General features: G+C 41.9%; 1 long non-coding RNA gene across 1 annotated transcript in view; it reads right to left on the reverse strand.

Annotated features, from left to right (window-relative positions):
- Positions 1-18,319, reverse strand: part of LOC131277514 (uncharacterized) — a 66,096-nt gene that overhangs the window by 42,388 nt on the left and 5,389 nt on the right. The window contains exon 2 of the long non-coding RNA XR_009184671.2: positions 14,104-14,625. This is a non-coding gene — a long non-coding RNA (uncharacterized lncRNA). The remainder of the gene's footprint in view (positions 1-14,103; positions 14,626-18,319) is intronic.

An 18,319-nucleotide genomic window follows, 5' to 3' on the forward strand; every position in this document is an offset into this window, starting at 1 on the left:
ACACAGTGAATGGACACAGAAAGCAGACAGCACATCAAAAAAGCCACAAGGTGGGGGATAAAAATTTTTTTTGAAAACATGACTATCTAATATTTGGAAAGGTAAGTGGTCCTCAATAGCCAGAAACATCTTAAAAAGGAAAAATGAACTTTCCTCTCTAGAGTTTAAATTATATTACTTAGCAATCATGGTAAATACAGCATGGTACTGGCAAAAGACAGTGGAACCAAACTGATGGTTCAGAAACAGGCCCTCACATGTATGGTCAAGTGATTTTTGACTAGCCTGTCAAACCCACACAACTCAGACAGAACAGTCCATTCAACAAATGGTGTTGAAAGAACTGGATATCCAAAGCCAAAAAAAAGGAAAAAGGACCCCTATTTCAAACCTTATCCAAATATTAACTCAAAATGGATTAAAAAAAAAAAACAAAAACAAAAAATAAAACAAGAACAATACAGCTTCTAGAAGAAATTGTAGGAAAATAGCTTCAAGACCTGGTGGTAGGTGGCAGATTCTTAAAGGAGATAAGAGAAGGACTGAGATGGACTACTGATGTTCAATGTATGTAGTTTTAAAAGCTTTAATGTAAATATGTGGAAATGCATAGAGTGGATGGAAACACATAGTAACACCTAGTTTATAAATGGGGATATGGCTGAAAATGGTAGTAGTCTAGGTATGTAAATGCCAATTAACAAAATGCTAGAGAATATTCTGGGAACTGAATAGCACAGTAAACCAAGAGATGCGTGAGAATTATGGTTGATGGTATAGATGCAAGATTGTCCTTTGTTAGCTAGAGTAAATGTACTTATTGCAGGGTCGTGGGAATGTGGAGAAGCATGGAAAAGATACAACTGGAGTGACCTATAGACTGTGGATATCAGTAATAATACAATATTCTTTCATTTATGCCAAAGATGTACAGTACTGATTATGGGGCAGTATGGAAAATGTGTGCTAAATGTAGACTATGGATGTGGTAACAATCAGATGATATTATATTATTTGTAATAAATGTCCCACCACAGTGTGGTGTGTTGATAGAGGGGTATTGTTTGGGAATTCTGCATGTGTGCACAATTTTTTTATAAATTTACAACTTCTGTCATAAAAAATATATTTTAAAAATAATAGCATGGATTGGGAAAACATACATGAAATAGAAGATAAGGACTGTAATTAGGAAGATTTTGACAATATTCTTTCATAATTTGTAACAAATATCTCACAACAATGCAAGGTGTTGGTGAAGGATTGATGAATGGACCCCTGTATTATATTATGCACGTTTGCTATGTAAGTTCCCAACTTTTACTATGCACTTACGGTTTTGTATGTTCATATATAAATGAAATAAAGATAATAATAGGGTGGGTTGGGGAAAATACTTCAGTTAGTAATAATATTTTGACAATGCTCTCTAATCATTAGTTAAAAATTCTAACAACAATGCAAGGTATTGGTGGTATGGTGAGGTACAAGAGTCCTGTATGATGTTCTATATGTGTTGTAAATTCACAACTATTAATATTTGTTTATTGTTTATGTATGTTTACATGAGAGATATACTTCAATAAATTTTTAAAAATCTGAGCTTAATGGGGGATAGTTTCTATTAACTGTCTTTTACCTTGTGTGTGTAGTATTTTTTCTTGTTTCAGTGCATGTGCAAAAAACTGGATCTTTGAATATTTTAAGGTGGCCAGTCTGGAAATCCCAGTGTGTCAGAGCTGGACTCAGTTGCATTTTCCTTACATGAGGCTTTTCTGTCCCTTATATCTGAACCTATTTTTAGTACCAGAGTTAAGAGGTGTATGTCCAAGAGACTTAAATCTTTGGTCTGTCCATGTACCATTTGGCCCTGACTCTCAACAGATTTGCAACACCTACTCTCCAGTTCATTGGACTCACCCAGGACAACAAGGAGATGATGATGGACAACAAGCATGTCAAGGAACAGAGAGAGTCTGCAAATGGAAGCAAGATAGTCCCATCCATCTGCCCCATGGGATCTAAGCCCCCTCTCAGAGGTTAAGTGGGCATCACTATCCTAGAAACCTCCAGTTCAGGGAATGAACAATGAATGAGAGTAGACTTATTGTTATTCTACTACAGACTCATTATGATTCTGGCAATGGAAGAACTTTTATCACTGATGTGGAGGCAGTGGTCACTGGAGGTTCTGAGAGGAAGGAGAGGGAAAAACAGGTCTACTTTGGGGGCATTTTCAGGATGTGGGAATTGTCCTGAATGGCATTATAATGACAGATATAGGCTATTATATATCTTGTGATAACTTACAAAAATGTGGAGAGAGGTGGCGGACATGGCCCAGTGGTTAGGGTATCCATCTACCACATGGGAGGTCCACAGTTCAAACCCTGGGCCTCCTTGACCCGTGTGGACCTGGCCCATGTGCAGTGCTGATGTGTGCAAGGAGTGCCATGCCATGCAGGGTTGTCCCCCATGCAGGGGAGCCCCACACACAAGGAGTGCACCCTGCAAGGAGAGCCACCCAGTGCCAAAGAAAGTGCAGCCTGCCTAAGAATGGCACCACCCACATGGAGAAATGACACAACAGGATGATGCAGCAGAAGGAAACACAGACTTCCATGCCACTGACAACAACAGAAGTGGACAAAGAAGATGCAGCAAATAGACACAGAGAGTGGACAACTGGGGTGGAGGGGAAGGAGAGAGAGAGAGAGAGAGAGAAATAAATGTATGTATGTATGTATGTATGTATGTAGGTATGTGGAGAGAATGTGAACTATAGTGTAAACAATAATCCAAGCTTAGTGGTCCAGTGCTCCAAAATGTGTTCATCAATTGTAACAAATGTATCACAGTAATGAAGGATGTTGTTAATGTGGGAAAGTATGGGAGGGTAGGGAGCAGGGCATATGGGAATTCCCTATATTGTTTATGTAACATTCATATAATCTAAGTATCTTTTTTTAAAAAAAATAAAAACTACATAAAAATAAAAGGATTAAACACCTTGATCAAAGGTGATTTATCCCAGGAACAAAAGAGGGGTTCAACACAATATCATTCAATGTTATAATCCTTATTTCTCAAGTAAGGAAATACTGCATGAACATTTCAATGAACAAAGAAAAGATATTTCCAAAATCCAATATCCTTTTATGTAAAAAAACACTCTGGAAAATAGTTTGAGATATTAACTTCCTCAATGTGATGAAAGATCGTGCACACTAACTCACATTTAAAATTATAGCCAATGGTGAAATTCTGAACATCCACAACCCAAGGCCAGGAACAGGTTAAGGTATATCAGTTTCATCACTGCTACTCATTATTGTACAGGAAGTTCTGTCCAGAGCAATTAGGCAAGAGAATATAAAAGGCATACAAATTGTAAAGGAAGAAGTAAAGCTATCTCTTTACAAAGATTACATGATCCTTTATATACAAAATCCAAAAGAAAACTAAAAAAAAAATGGATCTACTAAATGAATTCAGTAAATTTGCAGAGTATAAAACAAAAATCCAAAAATTAGTTACGTTTTGACACTCCAGCAAAGAATTATCTGAAATGAAAATGAAAAGATTCTACTCAATTGACATCTAAAAGAAAAAGTCCTAAGTATAAATTTAATGAAATAGGTGCAACACTGTACACTAAACTAGAAAAAAGACTGCTGAACACAATTGAAGACTGAAACCAAAGGCAGGACATCCATTGGTCATGTCTCATAAGTCAAAGTATTGTTAATGTATCAATACTACCCAAAGTGAGCTACAGATTCAATGACATATTTATCAAATTCCTACTTTACTTTTACAGAAATGGAAAACTTAATCCTCAAATTCACATGGAATCTTTAATTGTCTCACATTATAAAAACAACTTTGAAAAAGTATCAAAATACAATAAGCATGCTAACCAGAATATTACCCAAAATTATACTACATAACATGCAGTGAACCAGGTAAATCTGTTCTCTTCTCCAGGGTAATGTCTTATAACAGAACTAGATAAATTTGCTCTCTTTTCAAGGGTAAATACTTATAAACAGAATCAGTCCTTAATAACCACAGAAAGGGTAATAAAAATACCTACTATATGTTGCTCAATGAGAAACCAAATCCTTAGAATGAATGGAAAGAAAAGAGTTCTCAGTAGATAAACAGAAGGAATTAAAAGATGTAAATGAATATTTCAGAGCTCAGACTAAATTATCAAATACAAAAAAATTACTGGTGGGCTTAATAAAATGCAGGCATCAGAGGAAAATACTGTCATGCTGGAAGCTAGATGAGTAGAAATCATTTAAGCTCAGTATATACACAGAAAGAGGATACAAAATTAACAGTCTAAAAGAACTGTAGGACACTTAAAAGTTTTAATATTCATTCCAAAGATGGAAGGAGATAGAAAGAATTTGATGTGAAATAAATACAAGTTAAAAGTGACTGAACACCACCCAACTTTGCAAATACAGATCCCAAAGATCTCAGAAAATGTCACCTGGAGAAAATCCAGTCAAACAATTGAAGAAATGAAGTCAATCTTGAAAAATCTTGAAAAGAGGCACAGGGAAATGAAACATCTTGAAAAGAGGCATAGAGAAATGAACATTACATATAGGAAAATATTATTTTGAAGGACTGTATTTCCTATCAGAAAACATACATGCCATAAGGGAGTTTAACTTTAAAGTGCTGAAAGAAAGGAATTGTTATTTACCAAAAAGAGTTTAGGCTGCAAATGTTGCTTACACTTTGAAGGGAAAATTAAGAAAGGACAGACTGAAAAACAGACTTCTTCATTAGAGTCCTTCCTTTATAAAGATGTGAAAGAACTGCTTCAAGCTGAATAGAAAAGATACAAGAAGGAAGCTTCAAGAATAAAAGATATAGTCCAGAAATGGGTAAAGGAAATAACCTATTTTTAAACTTTAAAATTGTTTCATATATTTTAAAAGGTACAATATTTTTTTAAAAGTTAGACTCTACTCTGGGTGGGAGGACACCCTCCATGTAGAGGGAATGTAGGTGACCACTATAAGAAGTGGGGTTGAAATGATCCAAGTGCTTCAAAGGCTGTCAGTTGAATTGCTATGTTAACTCTAATACATTTGACTAGATCGGTATACATATGTTATTCTCAGAGCAATCAGTTCAGTGCCATGTCAGTTGACTCAACTTTGGAGTTTGTGTTCCTGAGTGTGATGGAGTTGGACTCAGATGTGACCTTTCTACACATGCCTCTTCTGTTACTTTCACCAGATCTGTGGTTGGCGCTACTGTTGGTGTGTACTCAGGAGACCTGAATTTCTGGACTGTCCATGTGACAGCCAGGTCCTGAGCCTCAGCAGACTCGCAACTCCTACCCTCTGGTTTATTGGACTTAACCCAGCCACCTAACAGGGAGGTGAAGAAGGTTAACCACCACACCAGGGAACCGAGGGTGCCTACAACTGCAAGCAGGAGAATTGCATCCATCATCCATGTGGAATCTAAACCACCTCTCAATATAGAAGTGGAGTGGACACAACCATCCCAGGGTCTACAGAAATGGAGGAATAGAGTATGGACAAGAGTAGACTTGCTGATAATGTACTATGAAACTATTGTGATTAGTAATGGAAGAAATTGTAGCATTGAGGTGGAGAAAGTGGCCATGGTAGCTGCTGAGGGTAGGGAGAGGGAAGAGGAGATATGTGGGGGCATTTTCAGGACTTGGAGTTGTCCTGGGTAGTACTGCAGGGACAGATGCTTGACATTGTATGTCCTGCCATGGTCCACCGGGTGGACTAGGGGAGAGTGTAAACTACAATGTAAACCATTATGCATGTGGTGCAGCAGTGCTCCAAAATGTATTCATCAAATGCAATGAATGTCCCATGATGCTGAAAAAGGTTGTTCATGTGGGAGGATGCGGCGGCTTGCTCGGTCGGTAGAGGTGGGGTCTGGCTGCAGACGAGGGGTCGGTCGAGCTCTGGACGAGGGGTCGGTCCCGCTTGGGACGAGGGGTCGGTCCGGCAGCAGACGAGGGATCGGTCTCACAAGGGGTTGTGCGGTTCGGCTGACGGGGTCGCCCGGCGAAGCCAGCGACGAAGGGGTCGCCCGGAGAAGCCGACGACGAAGGGGTCACCCGGAGAAGCAGGCGACGAAGGGGTCGCCCGGAGAAGCAGGCGACGAACTGGGGACAAGGGAGGCCAGGCCCTTGTCGGGGGCTCTCAGGACTGGAGGGCGCACGGCAGAAGAACTACCGCGGAGACAAGGTAAACACACAAGTCCACTTTATTGAGGGAGAGGCAACAGTTTTATAGGGGCTGGGGAAGGCTGATTGGTCGAAGCCACGCCCTGTTCTGATTGGTTGCCGGCGAAAGGTCAGTGGGCAGTACTGGATGGGGGAGGGGTGGTGGTTAGGGATTGGCTGTCGCTGTTGCTGGGGGAAGGGGCAGGGTTCAGGGATTGGTGGCTGCTGTTGCTGGGGTGGAGGGCAGACTTGAGTTTCCCGCCCACGTCTGGCTGTTGCTGCTGTCGGGGGGAGGGAAAAGGGCAGACTGGATTTCTCCGGCCACGCCTGGCTGTTGCTGCTGTTGGGGGAGGGGAAAAGGGTAGACTGGATTTCTCCGCCCACGCCTGGCTGTTGCTGCTGTCGGGGGAGGGGAAAAGGGCAGACTGGAATTTTCCACCCTGCACCTGCGCAGGGAGAAAGAAGAAGAAGGGTGCCGCCCCACAGGCATCAGGTGGCGCCATCCGGGAGGAGGGGCGGCCGCGGAAGCATGGCTGCCGAGAAGGGGAGACCCGAGGGCACTCTGCGCCCATGCCGAGTTCCCTTAAGGGGTGGCGGTGAGTCCGACCAGCCACCCTATTATGAGGGCAGCGGCTTGGCCTACCACGGCCACTCCCCTGCCAGGCCAGCAAACCATGCTTCAGCCCGAGGGGTGACCGCAGGAGGAGTGGGTTAGGGGGGTGGGGGGTATTTGAGGACTGCTTATATTTTTTAATGTAAATTTCAAAAAATAGAGAGAAAAAAACAATTGCAAAAAACTCTAGAAAAACTATGTGACCTAAATAGTCCTTTATCTAAGAGACACATATAAAGCACCTAAAACATTGGCATACAACTTGTGGAGTGAGCAACAGTATTCATTTCTCTTGGCTGAATACCTAGGAGTAGAATTGCTGGGTCAGAGGGGAAGTCGGTCTTTTCCAGCTATCCTCCCTACCAAGGTTGACCATACTACAGCAGGATCTGGGTGGCCTCTACTTTTCAGCTGTGCATGAGGCTGCCAGTCACCCTGGAGAAAATGCTAGATTTCCTGGTGCTGACCCCACAGCTCCTCCTATAGTAGGCTTCCAAGAGTCTAAGACCAATGACCCACCTGATTCTGCCCTGCAAGTTCAGGGGACTCCTGCCTTACATGGATGATGGCAGTGCTGGTGCTGGAGCAGAAGGTTGGGTATATCTACCATTAAGTCCTTTCTCAATCATACCAAACATGATTTTCAAGCAACAGAGTCCAGTAATGAGGAGTGTCCTGGGGGCTGGACCACAGGCTTTAACACACCAATATCCTGCCTGTGTTTGTGCACGTTCTTTCCTCCATTGCACCCCAGGCACAAGTCAATCAGGGTGGACTCTGCCTTTAATAGAGTTTTTCTGGACCATGGTTAAGATATTCAGAGACCCACCCTATGTATCTGCTCTTTATAGGTACTTGCCTGGGCAAGCTTTGCCCCTGCCACCAGCTCTGCACAGTCTTAGATGAGCCTCTTTGGCTCTGGGAGCACAAAAAGTTCACATTTATGCTCCAGGTGTCAGTGGGGGCCTCTCCTCCTTCCTGGAAGACCTTGACCTCTAAAGAGAAACCTCGGTTCCAATTGCTCAGAAAGCAGCTCCATCCAGAACTCACAGACCTCTCCCATGACTTCACGTGCCAAACAAAATGCCATTTTCATGAGCCCATACAGCAATACTGGAGGTTTCCCTGGAGGGCAGGAGTCCAGATCCACACCCCTCCCTGCTGTACCAGAGGTCCTCAGAGAACATGAGCTGGATGGCCAGAAGACTATCAACTTAGCCTCACAGGTGGTAAGAGAAGATGGTTTAGATTTGTCCACAGGAATAAAAGGAAGTCAAGGAATTGCTCACCCAAATCTGATAGTTATAGACAGAGTGAAGTGAAGACGTTTGACTGCCACACAGGCAAGGGGAGGCTCGGAGGTGGCTGCCATGCCCAGCTAGCTAAATAGACCACTTATGTGGCTCTAGACTTGAAGATGGAAGCACATTTCTGAGCATCAATGTACTGGGGGGGGTGGGGAGGGGTGAAAGAAGACTGAGTCCATACTGACTGCAGTGCCACCAAGCCTTTCAGTTCCTTCCTTCTGTCTACTGTTTAATCCTGTCTTTATTTATATGGTCAACTTCAGGAATTCACATCAATATACCCATTTTAACCCCCATCCACAGATATTGTTGAGATTCTTGCATTTACATATAAGTAGCTGTTTCCTGTATGCACATTAAGCAAATGTGATGAGATACAACACAGGATTGTTTGTTTCACTAGAATCCCATGGCTGTGGTGAGATACATGAATGGAACTGGTCACCTTTGGGCCACACTTTATACACTGGGCCACTGATTTGTTTCTTCTATTCAGCTTTGCACTCACTCTATCTCCCTGCTTCTGTCATCTCTGCTAAAATAGGGCAAAGCCTTGTGAAAACTCATGTACTGAAGCATATCTCTCCTGTGAGGTTGTGATAGACTAAATCATATCACATGGAGTGGTCTTTGGTTGAGCTTCAGTTGACCTAGATATGTAAGAATTTGTGGGACTCTCTGATGATGTAGGCGTGTAATTACCCTCCTTAACAGAGGGATGCAATTCTCTCAAATGTCTTATTGGGACACATAGGGAAGGTTGTAGCTCATCTCACAGAACAGGGCTGGTTGTTTTCCTTGGGGGTTTTGGGATTGGGCTGAAAGCAGGATGGGTTCTCAAAAGGTTGTGGAAGCCTCTGAAAGAACAAATAATCCACAGTATCTGCTCTTCTGTGAACCATAAATCATTGGATCTTGTATTAGTCAGGGTTCTCTAGGGAAATAATCAGCAAGAAACATCTGTCAATAGTATGTGATTCTATAAGAGTCTCTCACACAACTATGGAGATGCACAAGTCCAGGTTCCACAGACAGGCTGCAACCAGGGGCTGCAATGAAAGTCCAATGAAGGTTCATGACAAGTTCTGGAAGATGTTGGCTGTTGAAGATGAACTGGGAAATCCTCTCTCAATGCTGGAATTGCTTCCCCTTTTTAAGGGATTCAACTGATTGGTTTAAGTGTTACTCATTGCTGATTGCAATCTCCCTGATTGATGCAATTATAACCAGCTATCTATGATTTACCACTGCAATAAAGTTAAAGGTGACTGAAGTCCATAAATACCCTTGTATTACAGTTAGTCCAGTGCTTGATTGACCAAACAACTGGGCACAATTACATGGTCTGGTTGACACAATAGCCTAACCATCACAGTCCACCCCTTGTCAACCTGGTACCCATACACATTACCTTAAACCATACTTAGTCTCTAAGCAAAAACAGTAACAGACATGCATATATCTATATTTCTGCCTAACAATGTTCAACTCTCTTGTGTACAACTGGAAACATATTAATTCCATATAGAATAGGGTGCAAGTTGTTGAGTAATATTCACTCTCAAACTTAATATCCTCAAATATTATGACATTAAATCGATAAAACTTGTTATATGATAAGGCAAAAGTTTGGGGAAGAAGACAAAGAAATTTGTTTTGTGTACATATAAAATCATCATAATAATGAAACAAGGAAGAAAGATTCATGACCATTCACTTTTCTAACTGGTCACATGACAAAGTTCATATTTATCACTTCTTCCACTACCCATTCCATGTTTCCATACCCTCAGAAATCATCTCAGCTGGCCATGGTTCTTTGCCTGGTGGGGTGACTGAAACTTTCATTCCTGAAGAATATGGGCCATTGTTAGTCCTGCTTGGATTGGGTTGTTGCAAATTTCCATTGACATTAATCATAGGACACGGCAGTACTAGGAGATGCCCTACAGGATCTTGTGTATTCCAGGCAAACTCTTCTGTACTCCTATTATGTAGCTGGAGTAGTAGCTCCCCTTGACAGTCAGGATCAATCACCCCAGCCAGTACAGTAATTCCCTTATTTGACTGTTGATTCAGAGGTAAGAGATCTGGTAGCAGTTTTAACTTCCATTTCAATGGAATCATTGTTGTGTTCCCTGGTGACAGCACTCCTTCTTTTGTGACTAAAACCTGTAGGCCAGCAGAGTTTGAGGTTGCAGGGACAGGAAGCAAAAATTTTCCTGGTGGGTCACTAGGGGTAATAGTCAGTGGTGCCACTCCCACTTCCATCCCTTGATTCCTGGACCCATGGATCCTGGGTATGGGAGAAACAGTGCCATAGAGTGGACACTGATTTAAAGCATACACAGCCTCCTGGAGAACACTGCCTCAGCCCTGCAAGGTATTGCCACCTGGTTGGCACTGTATTTGAGTCTTCAAAAGGCCATTCCACCATTCTATCAATCTAGCTGTTTCAGGGTGATGGGGAACATGGTAAGGCCAGTGAATTCCATGGGCATGTGCCCATTCCCACACATCTTTTGCTGTTAAATAGGTTCCTTGATCAGAAACAATGCTGTGTAGAATGCCATGGAGGTATATAAAGCATTTGGTTAGTCCACAGATAGTAGTTTTAGAAGAAGCATTGCATGCAGGAAATGCAAACCCATATCCAGAGTATGTGTCTTATTCCAGTTAAAACAAATCGCTGCCCCTTCCATGGTGGAGTGGTCCAATGAGGTCATCCTGCAACCAGGTAGAAGGCTGGTCACCTTGAGGAAATGGTGCCATTTCAGGGGCTGAGTGTGGGTCTCTGTTGCTGGCAGGTTGCACAATCAGCAGTGGCTATAGTCAAGTCAACCTTGGTAAGGGGAAGTCTATATTGCTGAGCCCATGCATAACCTCCATCCCTACCTCCATGGCCATTTTGTTCATGGGCCCACTGGGCAATGACAGGAGTGGCTGGGGAAAGAGACAGCATTAGTCAAAGAGCAGGTCATCTTATTCACTTGATTAAAATCCTCTACTGAAGTCACCCCATGGTGAACATTCATGTGGGACACAAATATTTTCATGTCTTTTGCCCACTCAAAAAGGCCTATCCACATACCTCTTCCCCAGACCTCTTTGTCACCAATTTTCCAATCATGTTCCTTCCAAGTACCTGACCATCCAGCCAAACCATTGGCAACAGCCCATGAATCAGTGAACAAATGCACCTCTGGCCATTTCTTCTTCCAAGCAAAATGAACAACCAGGTGTACTACTCCAAGTTCTTCCCACTGGGAGGATTTTCCCTCACCACTGTCCTTCAGGGATATCCCAGAAAGGGGCTGCAGTGTTGTAGCTGCCCACTTTTGGGTGCTACCAGCATGTTGTGCAGAACCATCTATAAACCAGGCCCAAGTTTTCTCTTCCTCAATCAACTGATTGTAAGGACTCCCCTAGAGGCCAAAACAGTGGGCTGGGAAAGAAAAGGTAACAAGGCAGGGGTGGTGACCATGGGTATTTGGGTTACTTCCTCATGTAACTTACTTCAGGACCAGCTCGAGTCCTATCTCATATATACCACTTCCACTTTATTATGCAGTGCAACTGTGCACTCCCAACTTTATGGTTTGGTGGGTCAGACAATATCCAGCTCATGATAAGAAACTCAAGTCTCATGGTAACTTGATGTCCCATGGTTAAGAATTCAGTCTCCACTATAGCCCAGTAGCAGGCCAAAACCTGTTTCTCAAAAGGGGAGTAGTTATCTGCAGAGGATGGCAGGGCTTTGCTCCAAAATCCTAAGAGTCTGCATTGTGATCCTCCTGTAGGGGCCTGCCAAAGGCTCCAGGTAGCATCTTTATTTGCCACTGAAACTTCCAGCACCATGGGATCTGATGGATCATATATGAACATCTAGAAATTTCACTGAGGTGGAAGGACCTTGTATTTTAATTGGATTTATCTCCCATTCTCTCTTATGCAAATGCCTTACTAATAAGTCTAGAGTCTTTGCTACTTCTCGCTTACTAGGTCCTATCGACATGATATCATCAATATAATGGACCAGTGTGATGCCCTGAGGGAGGGAGAGATGTTCGATATCCCTGCAGACAATATTATGACATAGAGCTGTAGAGTTCATAAACTCATGAGACAGGACAGTGAAGGTATACTGCTGGCCTTGCCAGCTGAAAGCAAACTGTTTCTGGTGGTTCTTACCAATAGCAATTGAGAAAAAACACATTGGCTAAATCAACAGCTGCATACCAGGTACCAGGGAATGTGATTTACACAAGCAATGGTAACACATCTGGAACAGCAGGTGCAATTGAGGTCACCATCTGGTTAAGTTCACTATAATCTACTGCCATCCTCCAAGATCCATCTGTTTTATGCATAGGCCAAATAGGACAGTTGAATGAGGTTGTGGTGGGAATCACCACCCCTGCACCCTTCAAATCTTTGATGGTGGCACTACTTTTTGCAATCCATCCGGGAATCCAGTATTGCTTTTGATTTACTATTTTGCTAGGTAGGGGCAGTTCTAGTGGCTTCCACTTGGCCTTTCCAACCATAATGGCCCTCACTCCACAAGTCAGGGATCCAATGTGGGGATTTATCTAGTCACTTACTGAGTATGTCTATTCCAATTATGCATCCTGCAACTGGGGAAATAACCACAGAATGAGTCCAGGGACCTACTGGACCAACTGTGGGACAGACCTGAGCTCCATTAATCATCCAACTTCCATAAGCCCCTACTCTGACTGGCAGACCATACTGATATTTTGGGTTTCCTGGAATTAATGTCACTTCTGAGCCAGTATCTAATAATTACCAAAATGTCTGATCATTTCCTTTTCCCCAATGCAGTTACTCTGGTAAAAGTAGGTCTCCTTGGGGAAAAGTGGGAGGAAGATTAACAGTATAAAGTTTGGGCAGTTTAATGGGATCCTTCCCCAAGGAGACTTGGCCTTCTCCTCATTCAAGGGGCTCTGGGTCTGTAAACCATCTCAAGTCTGGGAATTGATTAAGGTGCTGTGATACTCTGCATCTGTAATTTGAGTTAGGGTTTTATTCACTCAACCTAGAACACTTCTGTTTATAAAGATTGTGAAGAAAATTAGTAGACTGCTTATTTCACTGCTAGGTCCCCCATTATGTATTATCCAATACCATAAATCTACGTAACTCAGACTATTTTGAGTGCTTTTTTGAATCTGCCTTTCATGGTGGTAGCCATGCCCACCTTGACTTTGAGATTATCTGCTATTTGACTTTTACCAGACTGACATCCAATCATCCCCATAATGTTTAAGGATTCTAATTCCATCAGAGCCCCCCCCCCACAGTTATCTCTGGACTACAGAGAACAACAACCACAGAGCTCTCCAGGGAAGATGGAGTAAGTCTTACAAAATTATTCCTTACAGTCCTGATTAAAGGTGTGTCCTCTGGACATTTCTGGGGTGGGTGGGCAGCTCTAAAATGGTAAATCCATTCTAGCATTACAATCTCCCTAAACCTTTGAATTCCTTCTACTGTGTACAAGCATAAATCGGGTATCTCAACCTCAGACATGATAGGCCATCTTTTGGCCCATGCTTCAATCAGCCACCCAAACAAACTGTTAAAGCCCTTTCTAACCCATCCAGCTATAGCAAGGAATCCAGAATTTCTGCTTAGTGGGCCCATATCAATAAATTCAGTCTGATCCAACTTTATATTTCTTCTACCATTATCCCATACCCTTAGTATCCATTTCCATGCATATTCCCATGATTTCTGTCTATATAAGTTGAAAACTCATGCCATTCTTTCTGAGTATACATTACTTCCTCATGGGTCACACTTTGTATTTCACCTTTGGGGTCTTGTTGTGATTTTAGTCTAGTAATAGGTCTCAAATACAAGAGAGGTGGTGGGGGTGGGTAAGGAGAAGGATTAGAAATGCCTTGCAAGCTACTGACCTCAGGGCATTCTCTTGCATTTTCTTCTGGTGAGACAGGATTAATCTCTTCAGGCAGGGGTTGGAAGGTAGTTTCCTCAGGGCAGACTGGAGGCTAGGCAGTGCATGCTGGAGTTTGGCTGGTACATGTCTCAGTGCTGGGAGGAGGTCCAGACTCCTTGGGGCAGGCCAGAGACTGGGCAGGGCAGGCTTCAGTTTGGCTGGTACCCACCTCAGGGCTGGAAGTTGTTTCAGACTCCCTGGAGCAGGCTGGAGGTTGGATGATACAAGGTTGGCAAGGTATGATCTGGACAGGGCAGGCCATGGCAGGCTTATGTGATAAAGTCACAGCAGAATTCAGGGTTTCAATGTCTCCATCAATATCATCATACCATATATCTCCATCCCAATTCTCTGAATTCCACTCTTTTCCAATCAAAGTCTTCAGTTTGAAGAAACCCTGCAGGATTGGGATTTTAGTTTCCTTTGTAACTCCATTACTCATACAATAAGAGTCTGAGTTTGGTTCTCAGATATTTCAAGCCTGTGGCACAGGAGACAAGATTTTCTTTCAGAGCACACATAGAAACTTTTGCATCATCCATGTGGAGTTTAAGTTTCAAATCTGAAGCCTTTAACTCATCTCTTTCTTTTGTAACACTATCCAGACTACCTAGGAGGAGCCAGCCAACATCATTACACTGTTTGACTGCACAGAACTCTGTTAAGGTATTGAAAACACTCTCACCCAGATCCTTGCTTCTTATAAGTATAGAAGTAGGGGAATCCAGTGATGCTATCTGTGCATCTCGATTGCTAACTCACACCATAAACCATTAGCAGCCTCTTTGTTATTGGAAAGGGAATTGTCAGTTCCCTTGAGTCCAATTAAAGAGACTATTGCAAAACTCCCAAAACCATCTCAGACACCCCATGTAAAGACTCTGTTCCTCAAGAACCACTCCCAGGCATTCTTGGGACTTGGAGTTGTCCTGGGTGGTACTCCAGGGACAATTGCCAGATGTTGTATGTCCTCCCATGGCCCACTGGATGGAACATGGGAAAGTGTGGGCTGTGGTGTGGAACATGGGACATGGGGTGCAGCGATGCCCAGAGATGTACTCATCAGATGCAATGGATGTGACATGATGATGGGGAAGAGTGTTACTGAGGGGGGAGTGGTGAGGTGGGGGTGGTGGGGGCGAATGGGGACCTCATATATATATTTTTTTAATGTAATATCTTTTTAAAAAATGAATAAATTGAGTAGAAATTGGAAAAAAAAAACCACTCCCTGTACAAAGCTGTATAAGTCAGTGTTCTCTAGGGAACTAGAATCAACAAGAAATTATGTCAATAGTATGTGATTCTATAAGAATCTCTCACACAGCCATGGGGATGCACAAGTCCAGGTTCCACAGGCAGGCTGCAACCAGGGGCTGCAATGAAAGTCCAGTAAAGGTTCTTGACAAATTCTGGAACATATTGGTTGTACAAAGATGGGCTGGGCAATTCTCTTTCAATGCCAGAATCACTTCCCCCACATATATATATGAAGTTGTGAACTTACAAAACAATCATGCTGATATGCAGAATTCCCATACTACAAGCCTTCAACAACCACACCATTGTGGAACATTCATTTGTTACAGATTATGAGATTTATCATCAGACTATTACCACTAAATATGGTCCATAGCATACATTTAGTATATCTCTTCTGTACTCCCCTAGCCTTAACACGTACATTTTGATATTGATGTAAGAATGTTACAATCATGGTTGTTAATAACTTTTAATTGGGTTTTTGCTTTCTTAATGTTGGGTGGCATTTAACTGATTGGGTTAAGCATCACTCACTGCTGATGGCAATGCCCCTGACTGATGTAATTATAACCAGCTATCCATGATTTACCACTGCAGTAGAGTCAATGGTGACTAAAAGTTCATAAATGCCCTTGTATTACAGTTAGCCCAGTGCTTGCTTGACCAAACAACTGGGCACAATTACATGGCTGAGTTGACACATTAGCCTAACTGTCACAGATCTGTAGTGAGTTCAGCTTGTGAAACAGTAAAGAAAAAGGCATGTAGTATCAGTAATGGTCAGTAAAATTCATAAGGACTGTAAGGTCTCAGAACCATATCTTCCAGAATGGACCTGGTTTGGTGAGGAAGAACACTTGCAGGGAAGGTACATAATTAGTGCTTGTGAACTCTATGCCTATTTTCAATCCAGGCTGCTCAGACAGGATTGAAGACCTTAGCCAGGGAAAAAGCTGGGGGCTTCCAGACTTCATCCATTGAACCAAAAAGCCCTGGTGCAGTGGGTCACTATCCCTGTTGATGAACATCAACTGATCACCCAGGGTTGTTCAGTGGAAGGTGAAGCTAATCATTTGAGGAGCTGCTGTGTAGCAGTTGGTCTGGGATGTCCAGGGTTCTGCACCAGCTTGGGGAGCCAAATAGACCACCAGTCACTCAGGGAAGTCACTTGACTGTCAGAGAGGCTCACCAAAGTAGGTGACAGATAATGTAAAAATGCTGTGGGAAGAGGGCTACAAGTCTGGACTTCATCTAGACCTTTGGGGGGGGGTTCATGTGAGGGAAATGACATAATTGTTAGGGTTTGAAATGTAGAGTCAGGAAATTGTGTCAGCATTGGGGCCATTCTGGTGGCTCATGAACATCCTTTGGGCATTGATTCCCTCAACAGCTTTGAGAAAGCAGCATTTTTAAGGATGGTCTCAACGGTGAAAGCAGGAAAGCAATTAGGAAACATTCTGAGATGATTGAAAACAAAACCACCACATACAAAAACTTACAGGATGTAGCAAACGCAGTACTGAGGGGGGAATTTATAACCCTAAATGCTTAAACTACAAAAGAAAAAAGACCAAAAGTCAAACACCGAACTGCACATCAGGAAGAACTAACAAAACAACAGCACAAACTAAATCCAACACAAGCAGAAAGAAATCACAAAGATTGGAGAGTTTAAAAACCAAAAATGAAGGGGAAAAAAAAAACAATATCATCTAAATTAATGCAGAAAAAGCATGTGACAAAATCCAGCATCGTTTCTTCCTAAAATCACTTAGAAAAATAAGAATAAAAGGAAACTTCACCAACATTATAAAGGGCATACTTGAAAAACACCACTGCAAACACCATATCACTGGTGAAAGATTGAAAACTTTCCAAGATCTGGAATGAGACAAGGATGCCCAATGTCACCGATGTAATTCAACATTGTACTGGATGTTGTAGGCAGAGCCAAGTAAGCAAGAAAAAGAAATTAAAGACATCCAATTAGGAAAAGAAGTAAAACTTTCTACTTGCAAATGACATGATCTTATATATAGAAAGTCCTGTAAATTATACAACAAAGTTATTCAAGCTAACAATTCCAGCAAAGTGCTGTTTGTTGAGATAAACATGAGCAAATCAGTAGTATTTATGTATAATTTCAGGAAGAAATGAAAAAAAAAAAAAAGAGTCCATTTCCAACTACCAGAATAAATTTAATTGAGGATGTAAAGGAATTATGCATGGGAAACTTCAAAATTATGAATACAAAAAGAATTTTTAAGAGAATGGAAGGATATTCCCTGCTCATGGATTGGAAGGTTAAATATACCAAGATATATGAATTACCGATGCTATGCAGTCCCAATGAAAATTGCAATAAACAACTTTGTAGAAATGGAAAAGACAAGTCAACACATTTATTTGGAAGGACATACAGTCCCAAAAAGCCAAAACCATCATGAAAAACAAACTCAGAGGACACACACTTCTTCACTTTAAAACATATTACAAAGCTACAGTGGCCTAAACAACATGGTCCTGGGACAAGTAGATACATAGACCAATTGAACTGAATGGACCCTCAAAATTATTCAGAAATAGACTCTCATAACTATGGCCAATTGATTTTTGACAAGGCTGCCAAGTCCATTCAAAATAGTCTCTTCAATAAATGATGCTAAGAGAACTGGATATTCATATGTAAAACAATGACAGAGGACCCTGATCTCATCTCATATACAAAAAATTAACTGAAAATGTATAAAGATCTAAAAGAACTAGTAAGATAAGATTTCTAGAAGAAAACATAGGAAATGATCTTCAGCACCTCATATTGGGCAATGGTTTCTTAGACTTTACACCCAAAGCACAAGCAACAAAGGAAAAATTGATAAGACCTCATCTAAATTAAAAAGTTTTCCACCTAA

This window comes from Dasypus novemcinctus, unplaced genomic scaffold (genome assembly GCF_030445035.2).
Source record: "Dasypus novemcinctus isolate mDasNov1 unplaced genomic scaffold, mDasNov1.1.hap2 scaffold_123, whole genome shotgun sequence".
In the NCBI taxonomy this organism is placed as follows: domain Eukaryota; kingdom Metazoa; phylum Chordata; class Mammalia; order Cingulata; family Dasypodidae; genus Dasypus; species Dasypus novemcinctus.